Consider the following 23,622-nt stretch of genomic DNA (forward strand, 5'->3'; position numbering starts at 1 on the left):
GATTTCAGGAAACAGATGCCTGCTCACCCATCACTCTATGGCTTGGCAGAATTATTTAACTTTCTTGGTACTGTGTTGTCACAAAACCTAAAGTTGGACAATAACATCACATGCATTATTAAGAAAGCCTATCACAGAATGTTCTTTTTGCGTCAGCTAAGAAAATTCAATCTCCCTCAAGCAATGTTGGTCCAGTTCTACACAGCCATCATTGAACCCATTCTAACCTCATTTATAACTGGTTGGTTTGGTGCTGCCTCTGTTCAGGCTAAGGCCAATCTGCAACGCATCATCAAAGCCTGTGAAAGCATCATAGGCTGTAAATTTCCACACACTGAAGTCTTATACAAGTTCAGGGTAAGGAAGAGGGCTGCAAAGATAATTGCTGATCCTATTCATCCAAAACATTACCAACACTTCCCTTCTGCAAACGTCTTCTTTCAGTGACAGTTAAAAGAACCCATCACCTAAGCAGCTTTTTTCCACGTGCAGTTATTCTGACTAGTCAGGTCTGAACTTCTACTTAGCATCTATCTACATTTTGTGACAATAACCCGGCACAGACAGACACAAGTGGCACACTTGTGGCACACTTACACGAATTCACGCTTTTTATTTTCAGTTCTCTTCTTTACAGTCCTTTGCACTTCACACACCATGCACAAATCACCACAAATAACTCACAGTCCTTTCTCTTCTTCTCTCTATTGCCGCCTCTACTCCACTCCTTGCAAGCTCCATCCTCTTCCACCCGACTCCGGCTCCCCGAATGGAGTGAGGTGGCCCCTTTTATCATACACCCGGATGTGCTCCAGGTGCTCCCTGATGACCTTCCTACAGTACTTCCTGGTGTGGCGGAAGTGCTGCATACCATGGCTTCTGAGCCATCCAGGTGTCCTCTGGTGGTGGCCATGGGTCCCCACAAGGTTGATCTTCCATGCTCTGTTCCTGTGGCCCCAACACCCACCAGGGTGGCTGCCTTCTCGTGTTCCAGGGGAGGTACTGCTCCTCTCCTGGTCCTTCCATCTTCCAGGCGTCCCAACTGGGCATGAGCCCCAGCCGTCCACCACAGTATGTATATCTGCACAATGGACTGTCTGGACATTTTAATCCAACTATCTCTTTATTCTTTTGCATTGTGTTGTCTTTGTATGTTCCACCAATACCATCAAGAGAAATTCCTAGTACACATTAGTGTACCTGGCCAATAAAGTTAATTCTGCTTCTGATTTAATGAACGGCAAAGTTACTTTATCAGAAACAAAGTTACAGTTTTTGTCTTTTCCATTCTCTTGAAAAAGAAAAAAAATTCTTTTACATGCTGTATCTTAGCAATAAATGTGCACTTTAAGTTCACAGCATCCTTGTCACCATATTTGTTATAAGGCAGAAAATAGTGCACTCACAAATAAGTCAGGAACAGATGTAATGTAATATAAACTTGAACTGGGTTCTTTTGTTGATGTTGCTGACTATACATTTACACAATAAATCTATTACAGTCTACTTCCTATTAGCTCCCCAATACCCATAATTCCTTATTACTACCGAACCCCTAATAGTTCAGTAGACTTACAATATACTACAGTTTTGTCTGATCTAGTATGGTGCTTACATTTTCCTGTTAAGAAAAGGAAGAATATTGTACCTAATTATGATTTTTGATGTAACCAATTTTGAGTTTGAGCAAGATCAATAGTAGTAACAGATACATAAACATCAAAGTAACCTCTACATAAAGTTCCTGTGAAGCTCAGTCATTTAACTGTCTACTCTAAATTTAACAAATAATACATTTCTGTTAACTTCAAATACATTTGTAAAATTTTCAAATGCAGCTAACAATTTGCCAGTAATAGCATAGATTGAAGGATTTTACAAATCATTCATATACATTACAAAATCATCGTAACTTTCATTACATTATATTTCATTACAATATCATTGTTTGTGTTGAGAAAACTTGGCATTGCTCCTGTGGTGTCACTTAAAAACGGACAATTTGATGCCAAATTTACAAACCTAATACACTAATATCATTCACACAATAACTGACAAAAACATAAATAATTTCCATCTGACTTTACATGTATTATATTGGTACATTATCAATCAAAAGGGATTCCATTTTTAAAAAAAACAAGCACAATTTGAAACAGGAGTTAAGTATGGAAACAGATTTTTCACAGAACTTTCCTTCTTCCTTCCACATCATATCTCAGTGCAATATCTGTCTAAGATATCACTATAACATGAAATTTCAATCAAATCAGGCAAGCTATTTTTAAGATTTTGGGGTGCATATTTTTTCAATACCCCTACAATCAAAAAAATATTTATATATTCACTGGGTCACATGTTTTGGGCCTGCACCAAACTAACACCATTTTGGACCAAAAATTTTAAGTGCCTTTCAGACAGCCTTGGGGTCACAATCCCTCCTAACCCATTAACAGCTGTGTTCGGTGTTCTTCCAGACGGACTTGAGGTGGAGAAGGACAAGCAAACGGTGATTGCATTCACTACACTTTTGGCACGCAGACTTATTTTGTTAAATTGGAAGAATCCTAACTCTCCTCTGATAAGTCAGTGGGAAACCGATGTTTTATATTATTTGAAATTGGAAAAAATCAGATTCTCAGTTAGAGGATCTGTACAGAATTTTTTCAAAACCTGGCAGGATCTAATCAATATTATTTTAGAATAAGAGAAATAACTATTACCGCATTTATTTTCCTTCTCCATTTTTTATTTACCTATATATTTCTTCCTTTTGTTTATTGTTGTCTTATTAAAAAGCCCTAAGCAATTCTCCTTTGTCTAAGCTCTCCTTCTCAGGGGTGGGGTTTGATTTGTCTTCAGTTTTTTAATTTTTTTTTTGTTATAAATTGATCTATTTGTATGGAATGATTACAATAAAATTAATAAATAAAATTAAAAAAAAAAATTTATATATTGTACCCCTAAATATTGATATATCATAATATTTAAGGTATACCCTAGATGTACCATCCTGCCAAGTTTCAACTTTCTAACTAAACAGGAAATGGCATTTCTGTTGATGAGTGAGTGAGTGAGTGAGCTTGCCGTTGCCTCTGTGCAATTGTAAACATGTGGTTGCCTTGGCAACAGACAAGCAGCCCTCGACAGACGCATTAATTGCATTTCGGTGTGCCATCCCATAGAGAAGGGTCTCAAAAGAGTTCAAAAATCTCATACCTCCCCTACCCCCAACACCAGTGTGGGCAAAGTGACTGCCCAAGCCAGGCTCAGCCAGGCGTGAGAGAACATCAGTGTTGACGTACACAGCCCCGGGCCAGTGGCAAACATGGCTGAAAACTAATAAACCACTGAGTGAGTGAGGTATTCACATCCTTCTGTCTGTAGAGCCACTGAAGCGGGGCGTGATCAGTCGCCAGGGTAAACTGCTACCCTCCCAAGTAGTGATGCAGGGCCTCCACTGCCCACTTAATCGCTAAACATTCCTTCTCTGTGGTTGAGTAATTGCACACCCTGGGAATCAGCTTCCTGCTGAGAAACGTGATGGGGTGTTCTTATCCCTTGAAGTACTTTACCTAAACTGAAAGCCCTGCATCTGCCTGCAGAATAAATTCCTTCAAAAAGTGTAGATTCCACAGAACCAGAAATGAGGATAAAGCGGATTTTAAGTCTGAGAAGGGTTTGTCACAAGCATCGGTCCAGACAATACTATGGTTCTTTCTGCCCTTTGTCAAGTCAGTAAGGGGGGCAGCCCAATGCCAAAATTAGGAATAAACTGTCTGTAGTACCCCTCGAGCCCGAGGAAGGCACAAACCTGCCTCTGTGCACGTCCCCCACTTTATCTATCTGAGGCTGAGCAGGCCCTTCCCCATGGAATACCCCAAATAACTAGTTTCTCTCTATCTTGTATAGAGGGAGGCGCTTTGCAGATGGCCAAGACCCATAGGAAAAGGGTATTCTATACTTATTCCCTATTAAAAGAGGCCATGGTGAAGTGTCTGATATTGCAGTCCAAACGTAAAAGTTCTTCCCTTTAAATTTTAGATTCATATGTTTTAATGTCCCCATGGGCACAGTGAAGGTTCACCCGGTCTGTGAGCCTATAAGGGGCCTGCTGGAACAAGTCACGGCGAACTACACAGAGGTTGCTACCAGAGTCCAACAGCGATAGGATTTCATGTCCAGCCAACTTTAATAGAGACCTTAAAATTGTCCTTGACTAATAACATCTTGGGGGTAACTTGCAAGCCACATACTTGGGCCAGACCGATTCCACCCATGGCATCAGCGACCCTAGAAGCCTGTACTGGTTGGATCGAAGTTGGGGCCAAGCCTGGATAGGCCTTCTACTTTCGGGTGGCTTGGGCACCCTCCTGTCTTCAGGTCAGGACTAACAGCGAGTGGATATCATTCCAGAGCATCTCATCACAAAGGTCCTCATCTATCCCTGACAGGACTGCGTCAATAGCGAGTTTCTCCACAATGCGCTCAAAGGTGTCCATGTGGAATGAGTTTTGAATCCAGTCTACTAAGTCCTGAACTTGTCCTCGTATAGGCCAGTCCTGTTCAATGTGCCAGACGAAACTGGCGCCTCTTGGCCACCAAACTCATAGCCGTGTGGGGCAGGATCTGTTGCTTCAGGAAATCATAATCATCAAGCCTTTCAAGAGGGAGGTTTTACATGATCTGTATGGCCTCTCCAGTTAAAAACAGGACCAAAATAGCTGTCCAGTCTCCCCTATCCCAGAGCATCAGTGTTGCTGTGCGCTCGAAGCAGAATAGGAAACACTCCGGGTAGTCCAAGGGAGTCATCTTCACCAGCACATCCCTTGGGTGCGCAAAGACAGGAGCGCCCGAAGGAGCTTCATCTTGCTCTGCCGGTATTGGGATGTTATGTGCCTCTTGGGGTTCCACTGCTGCAAGACTCCACTTTTGGTACAATGTGACGCGTGAGTCACTGCCTTGAACCCAAGAAACGATGCGTAGTCTAAGGATTTCAGTAAAATCAGCTTTATTCAGCATTAAACAGGAACAGCAAGGTTACTTATTGCAGCAGGAGCTACCACTCTACTACACACAGACACAGCAAACGGACAGGGCTGGAGCCAGATCAATGGCCAAGTTATGGTGTTCCCCGCATTGCCCATCAGGTGACAGACGCGTTGCGGTGAGCTTGCCATTACCTCTGTGGCGCTGCAAACCTATGTGGTGCTGTGAACCTGCGGTTGCCTTGGTGATGGACAAGCAGCCCCCAATTCACTGACTGACTGACTGACTGACTGACTGACTGACTGACTCACTCACTCACTCATCACTAATTCTCCAACTTCCCGTGTAGGTAGAAGGCTGAAATTTGGCAGGCTCATTCCTTACAGCTTACTTACAAAAGTTAGGCAGGTTTCATTTCGAAATTCTACGCGTAATGGTCATAACTGGAACCTGTTTTTTGTCCATATACTCTAATGGAGGAGGCGGAGTCACGTATCACGTCATCACGCCTCCTACGTAATCACGTGAACTGAAAACAAGGAAGAGATTTACCGCACGAGTCGGGAACGAAGGTAAATGACGTTAATTGTTGAGTGTCTTTTAATACTGTGTAAGCATACATATTAACACATGTGCAATTAAACGTGTGCATTTACGGGGTGATTTATCAGGCGTAAAAGCTCGCCTTTTATTAAAAAGGTAAATGCAAACTGTTTTCATTCTGAAGGGCACAAACCACGTTAGATTTCAGCCGTTAAACGCGCAAAAATGTCGGTACACCAGCTAAATAAGCGCAACATATTATCAGTCGTATTGTATGCTTACAATACATATAGAACTGTGTTAATCGTTAACTAATATTATGGGATGGTGTTTTTCGACTCGCGCATTGATTTAAACGAGTGCATGTCTTGGTGGGTTTGTGTAGCTTATTGTCAATATCTTTACACCTCTTTTTAAGACTTAATTTAAAAAGGTTTTTTTTTCTTCTTAATTAAAATTTAAAAGCAATAGTTCACCGCTGCGAAGCCCCTCTAGCGCTGACGTCCGAGGTTCGATTACCGTAAGCGAGTGCAGTGAGTGTGTACGCCTGATGAGCCAAGAATAAGGGGGAAACACGTGTCGAGTACTATTTGCATTATTTGACAGTAAACTATTTTCAACCATTCTATGATCTGCTTCTCACAACTGAAGGCACTGCTATCGTGGGCTGCATCCGGAATGGGCTGGAGGAGGAGTATAGGGACCTAATCAATGATTTTGTTAAGTGGTGCGACTCAAACCACCTACAACTGAACACCAGCAAAACCAACGAGCTGGTGGTGGATTTTAGGAGGCCCAGACTCCTCATAGACCCCGTGATCATCAAAGGTGACTGTGTGCAGATGGTGCAGACCTATAAATATGCAGCTGGATGATAAATTAGACTGGACTGCCAATACTGATGCGCTGTGCAAGAAAGGACAGAGCCGTCTATACTTCCTTAGAAGGCTGGCATCCTTCAACATCTGCAATAAGATGCTGCAGATGTTTTATCAGACGGTTGTGGTGAGCACCCTCTTCTACGCGGTGTTGTGCTGGGGAGGCAGCATTAAGAGGAAAGACGCCTCACGCCTGGACAAACTGGTGAGGAAGGCAGGCTCTATTGTTGGCATGGAGTTGAACAGTTTAACATCTGTGGCAGAGCGAAGGGCACTCAACAGGCTCCTATCAATTATGGAGAATCCACTGCATCCACTAAATAGTATCATCTCCAGACAGAGGAGCAGCTTCAGCGACAGACTGCTGTCACTGTCCTGCTCCACTGACAGACTGAGGATATCGTTCCTCCCCCAAACTATGCGACTCTTCAATTCCACCCGGGGGGGGGGGGGGGGGGGGGGGTAAACATTAACATTTAACATTATACAAAGTTATTGTCTGTTTTTCACCTGCATTATTATCATTCTTTAATATTATTTATTGTATCAGTATGCTGCTGCTGGAGAATGTGAATTTCCCATTGGGATTAATAAAGTATCTATCTATCTATCTATCTATCTATCTATCTATCTATCTATCTATCTATCTATCTATCTATCTATCTATCTATCTATCTATCTATCTATCTATCTATCTATCTATCTATCTATCTTTCTATCTATCTGTTACAAACTTAAAAGGTTTAAATAAAACAGAAATGTATACCTTTATTTTTACTTCCTTAACTTGTGGAGGGTGTATCCTGTAGCAAAGCCCTAAGTTTTTTCATGAAAGCCCCTTTCAGTCAATAAGCCTTAAAAACAGGTGTAAAGCTAAACTTGCAGCACCGCTATTCAATTACACTTGCCTAACGCTTCTCCTAAGGGGACATACTGTGGGATCTGGGCATCAGTCAAAGCACCAATCACAGGCCCGATTAGAAAGCGGGAAGCTGTGATTTGTCGTCTCCCTCCCATGTAACAATCACAGCCCGTGTTACAACGCACTATGTATGTATGTATATATGTATATATGAAGAGGATGGATGGATGGATGGATGTATATGTGTGTGTTTATGTATATGTGTATATGTATGTGTATATATATGTTGATATGTGTATGTATATATGTATATATATGTATATGTAGATATGTGTATATATGTATATATGTATATGTATATATATGTTTACATAACCTCTTTAACACACTACTTCTCTGCTGTGAAGCGCGGGTATTTTGCTATATATATATGTGAATGTATGTATGTATGTACTGTATATATGTATGCCTATATATAATATATATATATATATATATATATATATATATATATATATATATATATATATATATATATATGTGCATATGTTATGAGGGGCCGTTCAGGAAAAAAAGATTGGTTAGTAAATATATACATTGGTTCAGATGTATATATCGGTTTGGATACATTGGTTGAATATATACATTGGTTTTAATACATCCGTTCAGATATATATATCGGTTCACATATATACATTGGTTCGGATACATCGGTTTGAATATATACATCGGTTTGAACACATCCGGTCTGATATATACATCGGTTTAAATACATTGGTTGAGATATATATAAATTGGTTTGCATAGATCCATTCTGATATATATACATTGGTTGAGATACATCCGTTCAGATATATACATCGGTTTGAATACATTCGTTCAAATATATACATTGGTTGAGATATATATATATTGGTTGATATACATTGGTTTATATATATATATATATATATATATATATATATATATATATATATATATTGGTTTAAATAGATCCGTTCAAATATATACATTGGTTGGGATTTCCGGGCAGGCACAACGTGGCCACCCATGTTTAGCATCTCCCTTTCGCTTCATCATTGCTTCAACACTGTTGTAATTATTGTGCATATTTTATGCAAGTAGCATATGCCTGTCTGTCGCGTTTTGTTTCGTAAGCCTTCTTGGTTGGGGGTCCTCGATTTCAAAGCACTTTTTTTCCTTTCATTATTTAAAACACTCGCACAGATACCCGCCTCTTTGCCTCGCTCCGTCCCGCCCCGGCTCTTTGTACCCAACTCACTCGCTCCCTCTTGTCCCTCCCATGACAGATTCTTCTCAAAAGCTGAGTTACCGGAAAGCATTGATCACAACCGCAGTATGTCCCATTTTTTCACCTCATGAGACGCTGGTTTATCAGTGACCGAAAGCCGCCCGGTGATACCTGTTATTCCGCATTGGCAGCATTTCATTAAAGGGCGATATGCTTCAGCAAGGAATTTAGTCCCATTTGCTGAAAGGATGTTATAGAGGAAAACACTGGAGTTGCTCTGTTTCTTTAAAATGTTGATCAGGGATCAAAATGACCAGAATATTCCTGCTTCACAAATAACTGACATTTAACTGTTTTTATAGTAAAACTGACAAAACAACACACGTACACACGCACGTACTTAAACTCACAAATCGTGGGTCCCACATACTACTGATTAAGTGTATGTGTCAGGGGCAATCATCAATTGACACTGGTTTATCATTAACCGAAAGCCGCCCGGTGATTTCTGTTATTCCGTATTGGCAGCATTTCATTAAAGGGCGATCTGTTTCAGCAGGGACATTAGTCCTGTTTGCTGAAAGGATGTTATGGAGGAAAACACTGCAATAGCGCTGTTTCTTCTGAATGTTTATCAGTGATTAGGGATCAGAATGATCAGAATATTCCTGCTTCACAAATAACTGATGTCTGTTTTTATTGTAAAACTGACAAAACCACACACACACACACACACGCATGTACACATACACAACACACACTCAAAGTCACAAATCGTAGGTCGCACACACTACTGATTAAGTTTATCTGTCACGGGCGATCATTTTTTTCACCCCATAAAATGTTAGTTCGTCAAAGATAGAAAGCAGCGCGGTGATTTCTATTATTCCTTATTGGCAGCATTTCATTTAATATAATGATATAAAAATCATATAAAATGGTATAGAATCTGCGTTGTAGACGTATTTTTTGTCATATTTCTTCAAAGAAGTCTTTAATTTGCTTAAAAAAATCTTACGCCACACCTGTGAACCGTTGAAAATCGCTGATCTTAATCAATCAATATATATTTGAACCGGTGCTCTAAAATATCTGTGCCTTGTAGAATTCAGTATCCCTTCTCTTAGGTGCACTGAGATGTGATTGCTGCGGAAGTCCTCTTGTTTGGGTGCCTTTGCGCGCCGCTTGTCATTTGTTTTAACGCATGCTCTGTGCAAAATGCTGTCATATCTTGTTATTAAACATGCACGCGCAGCGATGTCCTGATGTCTGCGTTCTAAGGCTGCAAGTATATTAAACGCTATTGACGCTTTACCAAGGTGCTCTGTGATTGAGGGCAGACAGTAAACTTTGTTAAAATGATATCGAAAAATACCAGTCGTCAGTTGTATTTTCAGTCGTTTTGGCGTGTTTACTGTTCTGTTACCAACAAATTCTTCAACAGGGCTCATCAACAAAGAAACATGGATAGTAAGATTTAGTAACATATCAGTAATAATAATACATTGCTCGACACCCAGTAACACTTTACAGACATTTAAAAGACTGCTCGTTAAAATAAATGTAGCAATCCATTGTCCTGCTATAAGTGATAGCTTGTTCTTAAATATTTGCACAGGTGGTTTTTCCTGGGGATAAAAAAGGAAAAAAAATCCACGGGAAAGGCTTTGTTGTTGAACTCAAATTTCACCTCCGCCATGCGAGTCATTAAAACTATTGGAATGAAAACGCATGTCTCATCCACATGGTCGGGACGCTCATTTCCATGGCTGCTGCAGAGCCATAAAATGTGTGTCCTCTGACTGCTGATTAAAAAATGAACACTAGAGAGGTAAAATTATGCAAAATTGATTTTAAAAGGTCGTAGGTATAGTTTTATATATAATCTTCTCCACTATGTGTATGTATCTTATCCCCTACAGGGAACACTCATTTCCATGGCTGGAGCAGATCCGCTTGTGTGCACCCTATCTGCTGCTTTCAAAATGAACCCTGGATAAGTAATATTATCTGAAATCCATGGTAAAAGATTGATAAAAGTCTTCTACATCACTTTCAAGTCTACTATATCCCATTGTCCTCTCCACTCAAAGGGACACTCACTTCTACAGCTGAGCTTTTCCCTCAGAGTTGTGAGCCCCAACTGTTGCTTGCAGAATGAACATTAGACAGCTCAAATTGTTATTGGATTGGCTATTTTTTTCATTATATATTAATATTAATTTATTTATTCATTCAGCCTCTGTTAAAAAAAAGCACATTTTCCTTTAGAGGACAAATAGAATGCTATCTATCTATCTCTATCTCTATATCTATCTATGAGATTTTGAAACATTCATATTTGTCAAAGGAGGTACCAAATATCCACTGATACACATTTGTATGACAAGTCAATTAAAGAGTCCGACAAACAGCAACTGAGATATTGAAACATTTTATTGAATCTGTTCTGACAGTTATAGTCTTTTAATTAAAATAATGATTATAAATTATCAGAAAACGTAGCCATTTTAATGTCAGCATAAAACCAGGCCAGTAACATCTTTGTGAAATAATATCAGCAGTTTTATAAATTCCAGAATGTACACCGATAGCACTGGCATGAACTTCCTTACAAGTATCCTTTGTCTCCTGAACTCAACAAATAACTTTCATATTCCTCCTGTTGCCTTGCTAGTCTTTTTGACAATAATAAAGGTCATCCCCTTGAAAAAATTATATTCACGCACCAATTAATAATATGGTTAGAATGTAAAGCAATTCAAACAAACCTGCGAAATGTGCATTTTCTTTGTTTAAGTTGACTTCTTCAATGGATCTAACACTTACAACATGGGGCACCACAACACACATACACAAATATCTTTCAGTATTTTTAAAAATAGCCTTGAAAATTGTTAGTATCTGTTCTCTATCCAAGCCACCCATTTACAAAAGAGATTTACAGGCTTGGGCCAAAAGATAAAAAATTAGACGGAAAGAAATGCCAGTCTAGTGCTTGCCACACTGACACTCGCTCATACTACTACAGTTTAAAAGTGCCACCCAACCTGATGCCAACTCTTTCAGATGGGTAGTGAAACCTGGAAAATGTATTAATTGGCACAGGAAAAAAGTTTAAAGACTTATTCTGACAGTGACCAAGTTGGGGATTGTTGATCTGTGAAGTGGCAGTAAAAATAAAAAAATATTTTAAAAATCTGATTACAAAATATATCAAGAAACATTAAAAGGTATATAATGATTAATTTATGAAAACTCCATAGAATAGTTTCTAATACATGTTTTTCTTTCAACAGTCATGCTAATGTCAGAATTTGTGTGTTTTATTACCTATACTTTGTGCACATATTGAAGCTGTTTTATGGAAAACGCAAGCACATGAGTAAATAATTGTCAGCGGTTACAATTTAAATGTATATTTGCAGTATATACTGTATCATGAAATGCCAAATTAGAAATGAGAAGATGATGAAAAGTTATTTTTTGCTCAATATACTTTAAACAAACTGATCACAAAATTTCCTAATTAGTTGACTTTGTTGGTACCCTAGATTGGCACATATCTTGGAAGAAGTCGTATCAGGTTTATTTGAATTTTAAAAAACCTAAATAATAATAATAATAATAATAATAATAATAATAATAATAATAATATCTTACATTTATATAGCATTTCTCTGGCTACTCACAGTGATTTTCATAGACATACTTAAAAAAGACAGTGTAAGCGCTTGATTTTTTTTTTTTAATTAGTGGATGAGTAAGGAACATAGTAGACAAAAAAGTGATATAGAAGACTTCCTTCAATCTTTTTAAATAAATTGTGGACAATTTTGTAATTCCAGTATTAATTTTGCAAGCAGAAGACAAAGGGCACACATTTCTACACCATAGACCAGGGGTCTGCAACCTTCACTATCAAAAGAGCCATTTTGCCCCCTCTTCCTCCAAAGAAAAACAGTCTGGAGCCGCAAAACATAACACAGCTTATAAACTTTTAAAAGTTTTAATCTTTTTTTAGATTTTACATGTTACAACCACAGAATACAACAAACAGAAGTGCAGTGTACGTGTGCAGGCCTACTTTGAAATAAATTAAACTGAACTATGCAGGCTTATTTGAGTCCTTCCTATACCTGTGTAAAATTAAAATAAAAACTAGCCCACTTTAATATAAATAAAACATTTAGCTGTAGCTTAGCAGCTTTAAAAAAGTAATCATAAAATTCCATTTCAGTGTGCTCTCATCCTCTTCAGGTTTCCCTCTCAGCCAGCAATCAACTGAAGCACCTGAACATACAAAAAAACCGACATCAGCTCCGGGTCTGAAATGAATGTGTTTTTTTTTCTGAAAAATAATAGCCTATTAAATGCTATTGTTCTCACCTGTTTAATGTGACTTCTGTTTCTGAAGTTCGCTGCAGATCATCTCTATGTCGGGGCTGTACGATGTAACTTTGACCTTCACACAGGACTGTAGGCTCTCATGTGTGAGGCGGGAGCAATATATGGACTTTATGAAGTTCATGCTTGAGAAAACTTGCTCACATAAGTATGTTGAGCCAAAGATGGACAGGACTCCAAATGCATATTTTTTCATGTTCATATACGTTTCAGGAATGGCACTCCATGTGTCGAAAACAAGTTTGTCGGGTTTGGGGAGGTTTTCAATATCACTCCATTTGTGCTATTTAGCGAGAGCAGCCTTCTGACAGGCGACTTCTTCAAGATCCGCTGTCAGGCATTTGAACTTGGACACCCATAAATCTTTATCCGCTATGTCGGCCAGTTCAATTTCTAGATTGGGCTTAATTACTCCTGTGAATGCGGATGTGTTCAGCAGGGATGGGTCGATGTCCAGGGGTGTGACAGGGAAGGAGAGAGTGTTTTTTTTTTCTTTCTGAACTCACTGAATCTTTCACTAAATGCAGCTTGCATTGCAATAATTGTACTGTGGAAATAATCACAATTTATGTGATTGTTCGCTTCTTTGAACTCTCTCAGGGAGGGGAAGTGAGAGAGCGTACCTTTCTGTACATCTCTGGCAAACACTGTCATCTTGCGCTCAAACGCCAAAACATCCTACGCCAAAACATTTAAAGTCAGAGAATAGATGTTCTGATATTTTTATGAACGATTCTTTCATGTATTCTCCGTCTGTGAATGGCTTACCCCACCTTACGATCTCTTGAGCTGCCACAAAACTAGCAGCTGTAGTTGACTGTGGAGAAGTGATCCACTTTGTGAAAGTATGTTTGCTCTGTTCAGCTTTCCGTTGCAGTTCCGAAATTGCTCTCTTTCGCTCATCTTCACTTGGGTATTTTTCAGTGAATGCTGAGTGCTTGTTTCGAAAATGTCTTTCAACGTTACATTTTTTGTTGTTCGATAATTTATCGCCACATATTAAGCATACCGGTAAGCCAGCGTCGTTGGCGGTGAAGGCAAATGCTTCTGTCCACGCAGAATTAAACTCTATTTTCTTCTGAGATTTTTCTTTTTTGGGATTTATTCATGGTTAGTGCAGGGGTCGCACACTCCAGTAGCCGCCTGCAGGTAAAGGCGAGGGCTATAGACGTAGATGTGACGCATATTTTAGTTGACAAATTATAAATAAATAAAAAAATTAGATGTTAAAGTGTATAACAGTAGTAGTAGTAGTGGTAGTAAATAAACACACATATATATATATATATATGAATGGAAGAGAAGGTCTGTGATACGGTTTGCATATTTGCAGTTGGAGATCCACAAAGGAAGAAAAAACGAATCACGTATCATAAAATAGTTTTATTCCTGAGCTTTCAACCCCTATCAGGGGTCTTCATCAGAGGATAATGCTTAGTCTTACAAGAATCAAAGGCAATATATAGCAACACATTCGGGGGGGTGGGGTTGGTGGAGGTGACTAAGTCCGTATGATCAAAAAGGGGGGGGGGTTATCATTAAATTAAAGTGCATATGTCCTTCTTAAGTTGGCATATGCTGGGTTTATGTCCAAGTGTCTGTTGATGGCATTTTCATCTGATAGCCAAGACTCGGCCAACTCTCTGGCGCTTTTTGTACTGGCCTTAAATTTTACATTTACGTTGTCCCAGTTGAATGTGTGTCCTGTCGATTTAGTATGTGCATATATCAAAGATAGTGCGTCCTTTCTTCTGACAGCGTTGCGATGTTCCTGTACACGTGTTGAAATTCGGACTTAGTCACCTCCACCCACCCCCCCCCAAACCCCGAATGTGTTGCTATATATTGCCTTTGATTCTTGTAAGTCTAAGCATTATCCTCTGATGAAGACCCCTGATAGGGGTTGAAAGCTCAGGAATAAAACTATTTTATGATACGTGATTCGTTTTTTCTCCCTTTGTGGATCTCCAACTGCAAATATATATATATATATATATATATATATATATATATATATATAAATACAAATTAAATTAAGAAATTGCCATTATTCATTTTCATGTTTTTTTTTTCTCAAGGCCAAAGGGAGCCACTACAAGGAGGCTGAAGAGCCGCATGCGGCTCCAGAGCCGCGGGTTGCCGACCCCTGCCATAGACCAAGCTGTGGAAATGAGTGTCTCTTCTGCTAGAAGGGATTAAGAGACACACTCGATAGGCTTATTAAAGAAACTGTGCACAATTTTAACAGCCTGGTGTTCATTTTGTAATGGACCATGGCAGATGAGGAATGCCACAGACTGCTACAAGTTTTTAAAATACATTTGATGAGTTTTAATCTCCCATGAAAAACGGTGCACAGAACTCCTATGTGTTTTATAGGATAATTGCACCTGCTGTGAAAACAAGATTCCTCTCCAATGTACAGGGGTTAAAGGGTGGTTGTGATAGGAAATTTATTTATTTATTTATATAGAACTATATTTCATTCCAATAGTTTTAATGACTCACATGGCGGAAGTGAAATTTGAGTTCAACAACAAAGCCTTTCCTGTGGATTTTTTTTCCTTTTTTATCCCCAGGAAAAACCACCTGTGTAAATGTTTAAGAGCAAACTATCACTTATAGCATAATGGATTGCTACATTTATTTTAACAAGCTGTCTTTTAAATGTCTTTGTAAAGTGTTACTGGGTGTCAAGTAATGTATTATTATTACTGATATTTTACTAAATCTTACTATCCACATTTCTTTGTTGATAAGCCCCGTTGAAGAATTTTTTGGTAACAGAACAGTAAACACGCCAAAACAACTGAAAATACAACTGACGACTGGTATTTTTTGATATCAGTTCGGATTCAGCGGATTGGAAAATGAATGGATGGATGGATTTTAACAAAGTTTACTGTCCGCCCTCAATCACAGAGCATCCCAGTAAAACATGAATAGCGTTTAATATACCTGCAGCCTTAAAATGCAGACATCAGGACATCGCTGCGCGTGCATGTTTAATAACAAGATGTGATAGCATTTTGCACAGAGCATGCGTTAAAACAAATTGATTAAGATCAGCGATTTTCAACGGTTCACATGTGTGCCATAAGATTTTTTTAAAGCAAACTAATTAAAAACACAAATAAGTCTACGATGCAGATTCTATACCATTTTATATGATTTTTATATCATTATTTTAATAATATACATACACTATATGTGGACTATAAAGCAATACATGTATAATTTCGTGCATTTTAACCAGTTTACATCTCTCAACTTGTTAAAAATTTGTATATAATCAATTTATATGAACCTTTATTTCAATAATATACACATTATGTTTGTATTGCGTGTGCACCTTACTGTGTAATTATTTCAATGAACTTGTGGTATTGTTGAGCACAGTGTCCCTATTTATACTCCACTACGCAGCGGCTGAATTTGATCACGCATTCACATGTTTAATAATAGATCCTTACGTTTTATAGCGCCTTTCTTACTACTCAAAGCAATTTGTAAAAATAAATAAATAAATAAAATAACAGAAAGGAAGCCCCCCGGACACAAACCAGTGATCATTTAACTGTGAGTTAGCATTTTACTCCTACCACCACCTTTTCCTGTTAGATATGCCGCATTATAATTTTGAGCACTATTTTTTTATTTTAAACTGTCATAAATAAATTATATCAAAAAGGTTTTTTAAAAAGCCAATTCAAAGCAAAGAGGGTAAGTAATAACTATTTTCTTTTGTAAGTCAATCAAAAATGCTTAAGCCTAAAAAACATCGTCCTGTCAAAATAAGAGACTCTTTCGCCTGGTTGACGTGAATCATCTTTAAATGAAATGCTGCCAATAAGGAATAATAGAAATCACCTTGCTGCTTTCTAACTTTGACGAACTAAAGTTTTATTAGGTGAAAAAAATGATCGCCTGTGACAGATACACTTAATCAGTAGTGTGTGCGACCTACGATTTGTGACTTTGAGTGTGTATGTGTTGTGTGTGTGTACGTGCGTGTGTGTGGTTTTGCCAGTTTTACAATAAAAACAGACATCAGTTATTTGTGAAGCAGGAATATTCTGATCATTCTGATCCTTGATCACTGATAAACATTCAGAAGAAACAGCGCTATTGCAGTGTTTTCCTCCATAACATCCTTTCAGCAAACAGGACTAATGACCTTGCTGAAACAGATCGCCCTTTAATGAAATGCTGCCAATACGGAATAACAGAAATCACCTGGCGGCTTTCGGTTAATGGTAAACCAGTGTCTCTTGATGATCGCCCCTGACACACACTTAATCAGTAGTATGAGGGACCCATGATTTGTGAGTTTCAGTGTGTGTGTGTGTGTGTGTGTGTACGTGCATGTGTACAGGTGTGTCGTTTGGTCAGTTTTACTATAAAAACAGTTAAACGTCAGTTATTTGTGAAGCAGGAATATTCTTGTCATTTTGATCCCTGATCAACATTTTAAAGAAACAGAGCAACTCCAGTGTTTTCCTCCATAACATCCTTTCAGCAAATGGGACTAAGTTCCTTGCTGAAACATATCGGCCTTTAATGAAATGCTGCCAATACGGAATAACAGATATCACCGGGCGGCTTTCGGTCACTGATAAACCAGTGTCTCATGAGGTGAAAAAATGGGACTACTGCGGTTGCGATCAATGCTTTCCGGTAACTCGGCTTTTGAGAAGAATCTGTCATGGGAGGGACAAGAGGGAGTGAGTCAGGCGGGTACAATGAGCTGGGGCGGAACGGAGCTAGGCGAAGAGGCGGGTATCTGTGCGAATGTTTTAAATAAGTAAAAAAAGTGCTTTGAAATCGAGGACCCCCAACCAAGAGGGCTTACGAAACAAAACACGACAGACAGGCATATGCTACTTGTATAAAATATGCACAGTAATTACAACAGTGTTGAAGCAATGATGAAGTGAAAGGGAGATGCTAAACATGGGTGGCCGCGTTGTGCCTGCCTGTAAATCCCAACCAATGTATATATCTGAACGGATCTATCTGAACCAATATATATATCTGAACGGATGTATCTGAACCCATGTATATATTTAAACCAATCTATTTAAACCAATATATATATCTAAACCAAAGTATATCAACGAATATATATATCTCAACCAATGTATATATTTGAACGGATGTATTCAAACCGATGTATATATCTGAACGGATGTATCTCAACCAATGTATATATATCAGAACGGATCTATGCAAACCAATTTATATATATCCCAACCAATGTATTTAAACCAATGTATATATCTGAACGGATGTATTAAAACCAATGTATATATTCAAACCAATGTATCCGAACCGATATATATATCTGAACCAATGTTTATATTTATGAACCAATCTTTTTTTCCTGAACGGCGCCTCATATATTAGATAGATAGAGATAGAGATATATATATATAAATATATATATATATATATAAATATCTATCTATCTAATCTATCTATATATCTATATATCTATATATATCTATATATCTAATCTATCTATATATCTAATCTATCTATATATCTATATCTATCTATATATCTATATCTATATATATATGCATATATACACACACACATATATATCTATACTAATAAAAGGCAAAGCCCTCACTGACTGACTCACTCATCACTAATTCTCCAACTTCCCGTGTAGGTAGAAGGCTGAAATTTGGCAGGCTCATTCCTTACAGCTTACTTACAAAAATTAGGCAGGTTTCATTTAGAAATTCTATGCGTAATGGTCATAACTGGAACCTGTTTTTTGTCAATATACTCTAATGGAGGAGGCGGAGTCACGTATCGCGTCATCACGCCTCCTACGTAATCACGTGAACTAAAAACAAGGAAGAGATTTACAGCAGGAGTCAAACGCGGGAACGAAGGTAAATGACGTTAATTTTTGAGTGTCTTAATACTGTGTAAACATACATATTAACACGTGCAATTAAACGTGTGCATTTACGGGGTGATTTCTCAGGCTTAAAAGCTCGCCTTTTATCAAACGCGGGAACAAAGGTAAATAACGTTAATTGTTGAGTGTCTTTTAATACTGTGTAAGTATACATATTAACACATGTGCAATTAAACGTATCCATTTACAGGGTGATTTCTCAGGCTTAAAAGCTTGCCTTTTATTAAAGAGGTAAATGCAAACTGTTTTCATTCTGAAGGGCACAAACCACGTTAGATCTCATGCTCAAGAGTAAACTCAGCACACAGCTTGGTCATATTACAGCCGGTTCATTTTCCTCAGTTTAAAAAGGTTTACTTTTCTTCTTAATAAAATTTTTAAAGCAGTACTTCGCCGCTGCGAAGCGCGGGTATTTTGATATATATCAAAATATATCGCGTCATCACGCCTCCCACGTAAGCACGTGAACTGACCCGCTGCCGTTTGCAATGCCATATTCGCGAGATACAAGTTTAATGAGAAGACACGAAGTATGGACATCGCAACATCACACAAGACAGCGGCTTACGTGAAGTGACTGAACGCAACAGGAGTGATCACTTCGATGAATCAAACCTGTTCAAAAAACACATTACACAATTGATAAGGTACGAAAACAATATGAAACCGATTGTGGATTTGTGTACAGCCACTGAAACTTTGTGACGGCACGAGACTTCAGGTCACGTGCATGCAAAAGAACCTCATTCAGGCAACTGTTTTTACTGGCGGTGGCTCAGGGGAGAGAGTTTTTATTCCTTGCATCCCCATTATACCCTCTGATCTCCCATTTCAATTCAAACGCCTCCAATTTCCACTAAGGCTCTGCTTCGCAATGACAATTAATAAGTCTCAGGGACAGACCCTACAAAAGGTTGGCATTGATTTGAGGCAGGACTGCTTTTCACATGGCCAACTGTACGTTGCATGCTCAACAGTAAGCTACCACACAGCTTGGTCATATTACAACCAGAGGGTCGAACTGACAACGTGCTATACAAAGAGATCCTTAACAAATAATTATTGATACATTTTCCCTCGGTTTAAAAAGGTTTACTTTTCTTCTTAATAAAAATTTTAAAGCAGTACTTCGCCGCGGCGAAGCGCGGGTATTTTGATAATTATATATATATATATATATATATATATATACACACATGCACATACATATATATATACACATCTCTGTATGTGTATATATATATATGTGTGTGTGTATATATATATATAATATATATCTGTATATGAATGGAAGAGAATATATATATATATATATATATATATATATATATATATATCAAAATACCCGCGCTTCGCAGCGGAGAAGTAGTGTGTTATAATATATGTGTATGTGTATATGTATATTATATATATATATATATATATATATATATATATATATATATATATATATATATATATATATGACAGCAACACTTATAACAATGACAACACAATTACATTGACAATCATGTTACGTTATTTTTAAAATGTTTCCTTTACTTTTTCATAACCTCTTTAACACACTACTTCTCCGCTGCGAAGCGCGGGTATTTTGCTAGTATATATATACACACACACATACATATACACACATACATGCAGTTTCAATAACATAGAAATCAATATAAACAACATTAACATCATTATCATATGAGAATATGAATATATAAGAAGCACATTTCATATAAATATAAATTATTAAACAGTAAAATCTTCTTCTGTAATGTGCTACCGTGGCTATTCGTTTGTCTGTCCAGGATTTTAAATCACCTGTAGCTCGCAAACCGTTTCACCTATTGACTTGAAATCTGGTACACATATAGAACGTCACGTCTACTATCCGCTTTATGGGTGATGATTGTATTACTCTTTTTATCCATCCATCCATCCATTTTCCAACCCGCTGAATCCGAACACAGGGTCACGGGGGTCTGCTGGAGCCAATCCCAGCCAACACAGGGCACAAGGCAGGAAAAAATCCTGGGTTTTTATCTTTATTTTATTTTATTGTAGAATCAACTCCTATCTGCGCACACCAGGGCGGCCGTGGGCGGATGCATATGGTGTATTCACTCCACGTTATCGTGCATTGCGCTGTCACTGGTATTTTGATAAAAGAATTTGAACAACATATAAGAAGCGTATAAATTATTAAACAGTAAAACATTAACATTTAAGAAGTAAAGTTACACTGAGTACTACTGCAGTGCCTTCGGGTATACCTCATTTTTTCTTTGCCCATTACATGCTTAAATGTATACATTTTTTGGTGCACCTACCCGAGAACACGCGACATATAACCGAGCGTGGGAGAAGCATGGATTTTAAACACGCGTTGAGTTCATCTGCTGGTCTCCCTTGTGAAATAACTGGTAATGTTTGACTAAAATCTACAGTGAGTAAAACGACATTACCTCCTATTTTTTTTTTACGATCTCTGAGATCTTGCTTTTTTCGGTTCAAGGCTTCATAAGCTCTTTTATGTTCTATGGTGTACTTATCCCAAACCATCATCTTTGAATGTTGCAAGACTTTCGCCTTGTATGTAGATCGGGGTAATTACATTCATTGCATTCCTAGTCTGAATCACAATCTGATTGTATGGGTGGTTACCTGGCACTGTAGGGTTGCCACCCGTCCTTTAAAATACGGAATCGTCCCATTTTGAATCAATACGGGACAGGATTTGTCCCGTATTTTTTTTATCATTTTTTTTAAAGCAGCGTCTCATGCAAATCATCCCACACTCATTTTATGAAGATGCCTCCTTTCCTACTTTTGATTGGGTAATACTTGATGTCATCGTTAGTTTGATTGGTCTTTTTAACTGTCCAGTGAGGAGGGCGGGTCTTTTAAGTAGAGTCTGCTAAGTGTTGGCACTGAGATGTGGCACCCGCTGCAGTATGCGTCCCTTATTTTTTTGTATTAAAAGTGGTAACCCTACCTGGCAGGTAACACTTATGTTTGGTCATGAAGTCGTCTAAAATCCGCCACGTGCCCTCTTTTAATTGCGAGAAGCAGATATATATAGCCAAAATCTTGCGCTTCGTTGCGGCGAAGTACTGCTTTTAATTTTTTAAGAAGAAAAGAAAACCTTTTTAAACGGATCGAAAATATACCAATAATTTGTTAAGGATCTGTTTTTTGTGAACCTCGCTTTTCACAGCTGTCGCGCTACGGCGCGTGTTTCGTTTATTTGACAGTATGTAGATCGTGGTAATTACATTCATGGCATTCGTTTTCTGAATCACAATCTGACTGTATGGGTGGTTACCTGCCAGGTTACACTTGTGGTTGGTCAGGAAGTCGCCTTACATCCGCCACGTGCCCTCTTTCTGTTCCCAGAAGCTGATCATAGAATGGTTTTAATAGTTTACTTTCAAATAATGCAAAGAGTATGCGACACGTGTTTCTCCCCAATTCTGGGCTCATCACGCATACACACTCACTGCATCCCCTCTCGGGAATCGAATCTCTATCGTCAGCGCCAGAGTTGAAGCCCCTAACGTTGCGGTCAGCAAGTCGGCTAACATCCGCCATGTGCCGTCTTTCAGTTGCGAGAAGCAGATCATAGAATGGTTGAAACTGTTGCCCCTAACGTTGCGCCACGGCGTGTGGTTCGTTTATACCTCGTGTCTTCTCCTTAAACTTTTATCTCGCGAATATGTTATTGCAATCCGCAGCGGGAGCGTTTCTATAAACTTAATTTAAACTTACGTTTTACACCGTGCTTTTTTCCCTTATGAAGATGCTTGTATGCTTCACTCGCTCGCTTCTTATTGTTTCGCTCCCTTCTCAATTGTTTAATGAATGTTTTGTTCTTCACTGTTTGCGGCTCCTCCTTCATTTCTCCCTACTGCGTTCACAGTCTTTTCACGTGATTACGTGATGACGTGACACTCAACTCCTCCTCCCAAGGCCATCGAGCTGCCATCCATTACAGTATATTGTGAAAAAAGAGGTTCCAGTTATGACCATTACGCGTTGAATTTCGAAATGAAACCTGCCTACCTTTTGTAAGTAAGCTGTAAGGAATCAGCCTGCCAAATTTCAGCCTTCCACCTACACGGGAAGTTGCAGAACTAGTGATGAGTCAGTCAGTCAGTGAGTCAGTGAGGGCTTTGCCTTTTATTAATTAGTATAGATGTATGATCTGCTCCTCACAAACTGAGGGCACCGTGGCGGATGTTAGCAGATTGCTGGCCAACCACAAGCGTTACCTGGTAGGTAACCACCCATACAGTCAGATTGTGACACAGACTACGAATGCCGTGAATATATATATAAGTATTGTGTATATCACTTTGTGTTGGAAAAAAAACTTAACGAAAAACTAGGTTTGCATGAGGATTCAATCCACATCACATCTATTGAAATTGAGGTTTACCTATATAAAAGAGGCTTTACCAGGGAGGCTGAATTTTGTGATTCCTTGATCACTAAAACATACTTTAAATTTTGCCACATTATAACATACAAAAATCACCCTTAGTGTCAGATACAGGCTCAAAGCACACGACACAAAATATTAAAGGCCATGTTATTCAAGATAACAATACTCCATGCATTTCAGGATGACTGTAATCAACCTCTTCAGCCTTGCCATTATGACACTTTTCCCATAGTTTTCTCAGACATAGAAAGGCCCTGCTAACATTGTATGAAATGCCTGCTTAACAGTTTTCCAAAACTTGATGTCCCAACTTTGAAATCA

At 38.5% G+C, this 23,622-nt stretch overlaps 1 protein-coding gene across 3 annotated transcripts in view; it reads right to left on the reverse strand.

Annotated features, from left to right (window-relative positions):
• lin9 (lin-9 DREAM MuvB core complex component) overlaps positions 1–23,622 on the reverse strand; it is a 322,562-nt gene that overhangs the window by 83,191 nt on the left and 215,749 nt on the right. The gene's annotated exons all lie outside the window — the stretch shown is intronic.

Source organism: Erpetoichthys calabaricus, chromosome 3 (assembly GCF_900747795.2).
Source record: "Erpetoichthys calabaricus chromosome 3, fErpCal1.3, whole genome shotgun sequence".
NCBI classification, from domain to species: Eukaryota; Metazoa; Chordata; class Cladistia; order Polypteriformes; family Polypteridae; genus Erpetoichthys; species Erpetoichthys calabaricus.